We start from the raw sequence: 10,409 nt of genomic DNA, 5'->3' as shown, positions 1-10,409 counted from the left end.
GTGAAACAATACATATGAAGACAATTATTCAATTCAAATGGTGAGCGAGTGAGCCACTAGAGTGAGCCACTACAGTGGCGCGTCGTTCAAAGATGACATCCGCGAAAGCCACTATAGTGGTGTCTCGTTCAGAGAGATGACATACACGAAAGCCACTATAGTGGCACGTCGTCCTGAAAGATGATATCCGCAAAAGCCACTATAGTGGCGCGTCGTTCCTAAAAGGTTAATCGTGTACACAAAATCGAAAAAACGTGTTTCGAGAAAAACGCGTTTAAAGTTTTAGATACATAAAAATACTATATATTCACAACTTACGGCAGTCTCACGCTAATCAGCGATTCCAGCTGCATAAAGTAGCCCTTCCGCTTCCTCGTAGAACTCGTTTTGAGCCATCATCTCCATCCTACGAGCCGTTCTTGCCTCTTTTGAGCTGCTATAGCTTCGGCGGTTCTGTCTGTTTATTCGCTTCTCGTCCTTCGTTATGGCAAAATTGTGTGCCTGGATCCCAATTTCGATATCCAATTTGTTCATTATCATTAACACTGCATTGTAGCCTTCGTTAAATATCGATGCAGCAATATACGCAGCAATGCAGACGATTTTTGCTCCACTGTGAATGTGTTTAGGCGATAAACGCCAAACGGTAGAATTGAAACTTTTATTTGCATTCTGTGTGTAACCGCCTAAACACCTTTCCAAAACAGACTGTCATTCGAAAGATCGTCGATGATCGGTTGCAAATGTTGCTCAACATTTGGGTGAAGAGGAGGGGGATGTTTAAATGACGCTGCACAACCTGCTGCCTCAGCCTTGCGCCACTTACACCAGTTATCAGCTCCAGCCGGAGCCCTATTCACTTCTATGTCAAAAACATTAGCACTGCTTAGTTTTGTACTCGAAGCACTCATATTACTAATTTCCTTTTCTTTGGCTTCTTTTTTTTCATCTTTACTCCAACGAGATTCCCTTTTTCGAGGCCTCGTTGAACGTCTGGACTGTCCGTGTGTCGCTTTCGGATACGAAGTCATGCTGCATTCAGCAACGTATTTACTCGACAAGAGACGAAAGTGAACTGATCGTAGGTCAAAACAAGTTTGAAAGGGAAGACAGATAAAATTTCTACCAACGGACTTTTCGAACGCAGGTATAAACACGTTCCGAGAACGCAGGTATAAACGCGACCGCCCGAGGGTCGCTAAGCCCGTCTGAACTCGTCACCCGACCCGTCCGCTTTAACTTCGTAACTTCGTAAATACTGCAGATATCGACTTGAAATTTTCAGGGAATATTCTCGAATAGTTTAACACATTCACAGCGGGCTCCGCGAAAACGCGGGTTTCTGAGTCTGTCGATTGAGCGCCAGCCCCGCGAAAGCGCGGATTTCTGAGTCTGTCGTTTGAGTAGCTGCGACAGTAAAAAGAAGTGAGAGTAACTTTATGTGTGCTGAATTCTTAGTACCTTTACATTTTGGATAATGTTTCGAGAAATACCACACTTGTCTTAAATATTGAAACTTTTTTTTTCTGTTTACGTTATATATATGTAATAATCTACCATGAAATAAGAAACTGTATTTTTTTTATAATTATAAATTAAAAATTTCAATTTTGTTTATATTTTTAATTACCGTTAAATTTTTTGTGACGAATAAAATGTACTATTTTACCAAAATATATAATGTTTTAAATATTTTTTTTTGCTATTCAGTGATCAGAAACAAGCGAATAAGGCCGGCGCTCAGGCATTAAATGTCTCTTAGGTCGCCGGCTGTCAATGTGTTAACAATCGATTAAGACTATTTCCAAAATATCGATTTTTTTGACCCAATAAAGGAGGTTTCCTCCTTAAACAGGATCGTATATCTGTAAAACATATCGAGGATATTACTGGTTAGTAGTAAGTTACAAGTGTATCAAATTTTGATCAAAGATTAGAAGCTGCGAAAATTCTGAGTGCGATTTGTTTTCCATTTTTTACGCGGTGCGGAAATTTCTCGCTTCCAAATCTGTCCTACTTCTTAATAATTCACCATATTCAAATTTGCCACTGTGTGACTATTTTTTGTTACCGAAACTAAAAGTATTGCTGAAAGGAAAGAAGTTCGCCACTATTTTAGACTTCTTGAAGGCTTTGACCGAGATTATTTTGTTCGTCTAAAAGGAAAACATTCAGTGGAGTTTCTAAAGCTATAAACTATTGTAAAGATTGTATTTTTTCAAGATTTTGAATGATCATAAATAAAAATTTATAATTATTACCTTATAAAGTGAGTTTTAATGAAAGTTTTGAAACTTTTGGGACAGACCATGTATTTTAATTTTATAAAAGTAAATATTGTATTATTGTACTTTTTCTTGTGTCTTTTTGACGAATTTATTTAATACAATATCCGACTATAAACAATTTTTTTAGAAAAATATGTATGTTTATCTGAGTAGTTAATGTTAAAAAAACTAATTTTTTAAATCATACCTTTTAATCATATTTTTTAATCATTTATCATAATTATAGAAGAAGAAAAAATAAATTTTTTAGGTTCATATTAATTGAATCTGCATAATTATCGATAGTTATTAAATATAAAAATTATAGGGAAAAGTACGTCCATTTGAGAATTTGTTAAATTCGATTTATGATAATCGTAGAAAGAATATGGAAGATATTTTATTTTTGTCACTTACCTCGTTATTTCCTGATGTTTCTTGATACATGATATCACATGAGTTTCATTAATCGCTTGTTGCATCTCAAGAGCCAACATCTCCAATCTGGCTGTCGCATAGAACAGGAAAACAGCGATCATAACATCCACACCAAGACAGAAGACAGTATGAGCAATTACAAATATTTCCATTACGTAGACAATAAACTTTCGTAATAATGGTTTTGTCGAAAATGGATACCATACTTCCACAGGAAATTCCAATGGCAGAAATAAAGGAGCGAAAGTGACGGTAAGTCCTGCCACGACGAAAGATATTGCAACAATTGAAATGAACGTTGCGTAACGGTCTGCATACTTTTGCAGAATTATTCTTTCCCAATCTTTTGAGATTTTCACAAACTCGTCGATGCTCACCAACAAATTCTGAAAACCATTTGAAACAATTCGATATTTTAGGCAATATTCGAGACGAAATTCTTGATATGAGGTGTCCCAAAAATAAAGAGAATCATAGAAAAAAAACTTTTGTTAATAATACATTTAATTACAGTTAATCTTCTTCAAAATAAGCTCCTTGTGATCGAATATAGCAATTCTAGCGTTGCTGCTATTCTTCATAGCAATGGAAGAAGTTGTGACGGCGCACTAGCACCGTCACCCTCCCCGCGGCCCGACCGACCATCCGTCGGGTCGTTCATCGGCACTTTGCGCCATCCTGATCGATACGACACGCACGTGATGCGCTTCCGCCGAGAGCGTGATCGTGTGCGTGTCAACAAACACAAACCGAGAGCCTCCGTCGGATATATATTCAGGCCGGCGGAGGCCTCAGGACCTGATTCCACCGGAGTCAGCCAGAGCGACACGTTCGCAGGCTACTCCGGATCCCGTCCTCTACGTTGCCGAGGAACCGGGGTGGTGTGTTCGCCGTCTCAGCTGCGCGTTCGCAGCCGCACTCGCTATCCTTGCCTTGGACGACCCCGTCTCCACCGGAAGTTCCCGGTTCCCCGCCGGCCTGCGACTGAAGGAACTGCGGCACGACAAGTCCGGGGTGGCGCCTTCGCCGTCTCTACCGAGTATTCTCGGTCGCGTCACCGCCACACGATCTCGGCCCGACACGCCACCATACGGAAAGGGACACCGGGTCCCTCGCGATACCGAAACCGGGTTGCATGCGGGCAACCAAGCGAGCGAACCGTAATACGTAAGATCCGGGGGGAGGCGCGAGTCGCAAGCGAGAAAGTTGACGGGAAAGGGGGTGGCGCCTTCGCCGTCTCCGCCGTGTGTTCTCGGCCCCGACTCTCCTTGCAAAGCCGACACGACCAAGACCGAAACCGACCGTTTGTTTGTTCGCGACACGAACCTCCGCATGCTACCGATGTAGCAGTCTCCAGGGGATATTTGCGACATTGTGGGAGTAAGATCTCCTGAGTGCCGCACCGTGCCGACCCCTGGGGCCTCTAGGCCCGTAGAGTGTCTCTGCTGTTCCGTGTCACCTGCGCGTGGCTACCGATTGCACTCTCTGTGGCAATTAAAAGGCATCGGAAAACGCATCGCGGAGCATTTAAAGGCGATCGTGGTTTAACCGTGCGACTCGTAAACACCGCGCTTGCTCCCCGCGCCTCGTCCGATCATAACACGCGATACCGAAGACACAACGCGCCGCGTACCGAAACACGTCTGTCCGACCGCACCACCGTCTCGCCACGGAACTCGAAGAACAGCTGTTCCGTACAAAACACGCACACATGTCAATAGACACTGTACACGGGACGACAAGTTAAAGTACCTTTTACATCTGTACCAATGACTCAGACGCGAAATATATACATATTGTTAAACGTTACCAAAACTCTCCTCTCTTTATTCAACGATCCTGGACGTCCAGCGAGCCATCCGAGGGCCGCAGACAATCTCTCGACCGTACCCAAGGACGTTCCCACCGCGAGTTACACAAACTTCGAGAGGCGGAGTAGGAACGTCGCAAAGTTTTTACATGAAATGTTGTTCAAAGCTCTCATTGCAGCTGACTGCTTTTCTCATATTCAGATTTTTCGTAATGATTCGGTGGACGTCTGTTTTTATAAGTCCTACCTCATTTGCGATTAAACTCATATTCTAACGTCGGTCCTAACCCAGAACAGCTTTGTCACGAGCTACACTGTCCTCAGTTCTCCAAGTTGAAGGACGCCTTGTGCGCTGTTCGTCCACAACGCTATCCCTTCCGTCCTAGAAGACTTTGTGCCACCTAAAGGCTTGAGCTAAAGACAAAATAGCATCCTCATAAGCTGTTCTCAACATCTCTAACATTTCGGAAACAGATTTTCCCAGTTTCACGCAAAATTTAATAATGTAACGCTGCTCGAGACTGTGCTGCATTTTCAACCGTGACAAGACATTAAAATTACAACACACTTTGCTAACGTATCAACTGCTAGAAAAGCTTGGAGGCAACTGAGAAGAGTCATACCTAAGGTCCCTCGTCAACTACCTCGACCGCCATTTTCGTTTTGTGGCCCTTCTGACACGCGCACAAAAACTATTCTTATTACTTTTGGGACACACCTCGTATATGAAATATAGATAAAAATCCGGAGCGTTACATAAAAATAACACTCAAACATAAAAATCTACTACTTTTTAATACTTCAGTCCTTCATATGTTGAGTTACATAACTTCAAACGGATCTCTGAAATTATTTAGTGTTCACAGCTCATCAGAAAAACGCTTCAAGTAATTTTTTTACATAAAAAATTAAACACCGCGCAGTTAACTTTCCGACGAATGTCTAGATATACAAAGTGCATGCGCACCGGTTTTATAAAAGAAATCTAAGTACAATTCTCTTTAACAGTCGCGGTTCCCAAAGATATTTATTTAGTGTTTTTTCCATTTTTTAAAATATGCTAATGTAGTTTAGTAGAGAGAAAGATAAAATGTGTAGGATATTACAAGGATAACGTTCTTTGGATTTGTGTACAGAGTATACGCCTACTCTCTCAACAATTAACAAATGAATGTAAGTATAGTTTTCATAATTACATATGCCTTAATTATTATTATTCATAAACTATTTAAATTAGACTTCAGATATATATACATCATCATCATTTATAATTTGCGAAAGTTGCCAAGCGGTTTGAAACTAATTCATAATCAAAGTTTTTATATTATAAATATTTACCTATTATTTTTATACGTCTTTTGTAATTAATAGAAGATATAAATGATAAATATTGATATGTAACAAAGATTCTTTGTACAACATTCTGCATGCTTTACGGATGATGAAATTTATTTTCCTTTTTTTTTTTACTAACTTTTCGTTCTTTTACGAGGGCGGTTCAATAAGTACCCGTGTTAGAAATGAAGACCCATTTTTTCAAAAAACTTTATTTTATTTTTCAACATAGTCCCCTTTTAGAAAGATACACTTCTCCCAACGTTCCTGCCATTTTTTTAACCTCTCCAAAAAATAGGATTTGTTGAACTCTCCAAAATACGCCTTTGTCTCGGCGATGACTTCCTCGTTTGAGCTAAATTTTTTTCCCGCGAGCCATTTCTTCATGTTAGGGAACAAGAAAAAGTCGCAGGGAGCCAGATCGGGTGAATACGGGGGGTGCGGCAGCAATTCATAACGCAATTCATGCAGTTTGGCGGTTAACAGCCGCATCCGTTTGTTGTCCACCTTGAGCAATCGCGGCACCCATCGGGTCGACAATTTTTTCATTGCCAACTTATCATGTAAAATATTAATTGCCGTTCCGGTCGACACACCTACGGCCTTTGCTACTTCACGCACTTTCGTTCGTCGATCAGCGAGAATCATGTCGTGGACTTTTTGAATGATTTCCTCGGTAACCACGTCTGCCGGGCGTCCTGGTCGCTCCTCATCAAAAACGGATGTTCGCTCACATTTAAATTCGTTGAACCAATATCTAACTGTGGTCATAGATGGCGAAGTGTCCCCATAAACAGCATCCAACTTTGCTTTTATCTCCTCACATTTTTTCCCATCCAAAATCAAAAAGCGAATTACCGAACGATACTGCTCTTTTTCCATCTTAGCGAAAATCACGAAACACATTTTACTCGAATGGCTGCCAAATCCAAACTAACCTATCAATCAGTCTGCAATTTGTTTTGCCGTCGTTTGATAGATGACAACACACGATGATAACACCAACTTTCCTCAGGAACGCCCTGTGTCGTCTAACACGGGTACTTATTGAACCGCCTTCGTTCATTGGGAAGCAGACTCATTTGACTGAGCGGCGCCCTGTAATAAAATTAGAAATCTAGCTAGAAGAAATTGACCGGATATGGAAAAACATTGTTTCGCCAAAAAACGAAGACTCAAAAATTGTTCACGAAATTTCGATAACGCACCGCCAGATACGTCTACTGCTTTTCAAAACATCCGTCTGCGAATAGTATACAGAAAAATGCTGCGACTAGTAATCATCGCGCCGTATAGTCGTAAAGATTAATACGATACTAGGAAATTATAGGATACTAGGAAATTATACGATACTAGGAAAACAAATCGTACAACATCCTTCCCGTTATAAACTCACGCAACTGATCTTCATCCCCTTACCTCCATATTTACATCACATTTAAATCACCACATTTTTTCCCATTTCTCCCAAACGCACGAAAACGCAGCTATTCCCTCTCTCTCTTATGTCATGCGCATGATTTGCCAGCATTTTAAAGACTACGTTCAGCCTCTACCTACTTTTTCTCTCGAAGAAGGATACATTTCTAAAAAACATATATTTCTCTTCTCAATTGTAGGAAAGGTCAATTTCTGTTTCCTATATCTCAAGGTTTGTCATTACCCCATACATCTACTCCATACATTTACCCCTTAAAAAACCGTTGGGAAACCTCCTCTCAACCTCTCATATCTTCTTTCCATGAAAATTGATTTCATTCGTGATCGTCATCTGCCACTCTCAAAATCTGTCCCTGTAAAAACCAAATTCCCTTGCCGCTTCGTGCATAACTTTTTCGTCAGTATTACTATTGTTGCTCGTCATAATTATTTTTGTCATTATTCTCATTTGTTTGTTCGGCACTCTGCGTGCAGTCCTTTATCTTTGCTCCGCTGCCTGGAATGCTCGCGTCCGTTTCCAAACGTTCTCAATCATTCAATTCAAGAATCGAGTGTCAAATATCGAACTTCAAGATTTCGCGATTTGGAATCACACGGCGAGGAACCCAGTAACAACTGGCCGAGCAACCCACCAGAACTTCTCCCAAAGAAGACAACAGTCAAACAAGGCCTCTCGATTTTAGTAGCCGTTAGCGCTTTCCAAAAATGAGTAACCTCATATTCATCATTCTACCATTCTATTATTTACGGGTTAACAAACTTACGGTATCCTCCCTCATGCGACCGGATTTCTTGGTTCGAATTGATCCGAACCGCCGGTGTAAAACCGGCGAACGCGGGACGCGAGAGCGACTACACAAACTATGTCGAAACGGAAAAGCGCCAGATGTGGATTTGCCGCACCTACAAAAAAAACCAGGATTATCGACGAAGCCTTGTCGGGCTTCGGATCCGATACGTTCTTTCTCGCGCCCTAAGCTCGTCCCGAACGGGACCGATAGCTCACGTATAGCTTGAGTTGGAGGCAAGGTGGTTTGTCGGGTCACGTCGGAACAGAAAAGCGAAAACACAAGACTAGTGGTCCCGAAAATTTAGTGGTTGCCTTTATTACTATTTAGCGGTAGCAATAACAGAATACGTTAAATAGTAACGCCTCGTACGTACAACTTTAATTTTTCAAGACTCAAAACATAGTGAACTCACGATGTCACGATGCTTGTAAAATGGCTGGCTTTTCGAGGGACGGCTGAGCCAAGGTGGAGAGGACCGCGCGGTATGGTACATTTATGGGAGACGATCCCCCGGTACGACCCCGACGCAACAACCGACGGGTTTCATTTAATCTTGGCGTTATCGCCACTTTCCCCAAGTCTTTCGGAAAGACTGCACGGCGGTCGACCGAACGGACGATCCACGCGATATAATGTGACTTAAATGCGGATGGGCGGCTTTACAAAGATCGGGCTGAACTCTCGTCCTCCTCGTTGAGAACGTCCTCTCTCTCTCTCTCTCTCTCTCTCTCCCGCTCTCAATCTCTCTCGCACGCTCTCTCATTCTCCCGCTCTCACTACACTTTTTTTTGAAAATTGCTTGCTTGTCACTAACGTTCGCCAAGCACAAGACTTTTTCCAGGCGGCGGACCCGTAGACTTTTAAATAGGTCTCCCCTTTTTCACTGTTTTTCCAGTTCGTCCCTTTTAGGCTACAGGATTTTTGCCGACGGCGGCTGATCCACTTCCTCGGTCCAACCGTCACGCCTCCTGCCTCGGTAGCTAGGTTTGATATCGGGACCCCGATTTGTTGCTCGAGCCGTCTTTATACGCGTCCTCGGCTCGACAGCTTTACCGCTGTAAAAAGAACAGAACACGACAGCCTAGGCGGTGCCGATAGCAAAACTCCGATAGCAGAAAAAAGAATAAGGAGAATCACCTGGGGTCCGTCCGCATTATCGGGCTGCCGCCATTTATCCAGCCGGCGAATGATACTTGGGTGCTCCTTGATCTGCTCCCTTTCCTCTTCTCGTCGCCATCCGGAGTGTGGACTACACACTTCTGTGGGATGCGGGACTCGCTACTTAAGCAGACGCGAACCGAAGGTTCGCGGTCTCCGCTATGCAATATACTATTGGGTTGGCAAATAAGTTCGTTCGGTTTTTTAATCGGAGTAGGTTTATTCGTTCTGCTATCTCTTTTCCACAACGCTATCGCACAACGCGCTTGCGCAGGTAAAAAGCGACGTTCCACCTAACCTATTTGTAAACATATGCCGGTTAATACCAGAGTATTTTGCGTACTGCACGGTTGCAAATATGGAAGAAAAGAACGTCCATTTTCGCCATATTTTACTTTTTTGTTTCAAAAAAGGCATACGAGCTGANGGGGACGATGCTTTAACAGAACGTGTGTGTCAAAAATGGTTTGCCAAATTCCGTTCTGGAGATTTTGATGTTAGTGACGCGTCCCGTTCTGGTCGTCCAGCAGAGATTGATTCAGCTGTAATAAAGAATACCGTCGACAAAAATCCATCGCAAACAGTACGAGAGATTGCTACGACACTTAATATATCCCACACAAGTGTAGAAAACCAATTGCGTCAGTTTGGATACCTTTCTCGCCTCAATGTTTTGGTGCCGCACGAATTGACCAAGGCCAACTTAACCGCTCGCATTTCCATCTGCGACGCGCTGCTGAAACGCCAAGAAAACGATCCATTTTTGAAGCGGTTGGTTACGGGAGATGAAAAGTGAATCGTCTACGATAACGTAGTACGTAAAAAATTATGGGGAAGCAGCAGTGAACCACCACAAACAACCTCGAAGGCATAATTGCACCCGAAGAAAATTATGCTCTCAGTGTGGTGGGATTATAAAGATATCATTTATTATGAGCTCTTACCATCAGGCAGGACGATCGATTCAACTGTATATTGCTCCCAATTAATAAAATTGAATCAAGCAATACGTTCGAAACGTCCAGCATTGGCAAATCAAAGAGGAGTCGTCTTCCACCACGACAATGCCAGAGCCCTTCATTAACTACTCGGAACAAATTGTTAAGGCTTGGCTGGGATGTTTTGCCTCACCCTCCTTATTCACCGGCACCCTCTGATTATCATTTGTTC

General features: G+C 42.4%; 1 pseudogene; it reads right to left on the bottom strand.

Moving 5' to 3' along the window:
* Positions 1-330: 330 nt before the first annotated feature.
* Positions 331-3,286, bottom strand: LOC106745263 (annotated as a pseudogene).
* Positions 3,287-10,409: the final 7,123 nt, after the last annotated feature.

The sequence above is a fragment of the Dinoponera quadriceps genome, unplaced genomic scaffold, assembly GCF_001313825.1.
Source record: "Dinoponera quadriceps isolate SergipeBrazil2010 unplaced genomic scaffold, ASM131382v1 scaffold1673, whole genome shotgun sequence".
NCBI classification, from domain to species: Eukaryota; Metazoa; Arthropoda; class Insecta; order Hymenoptera; family Formicidae; genus Dinoponera; species Dinoponera quadriceps.
Note: the sequence above shows the minus strand (reverse complement) of the source record. Positions and strands in the feature narration are given on the sequence as shown.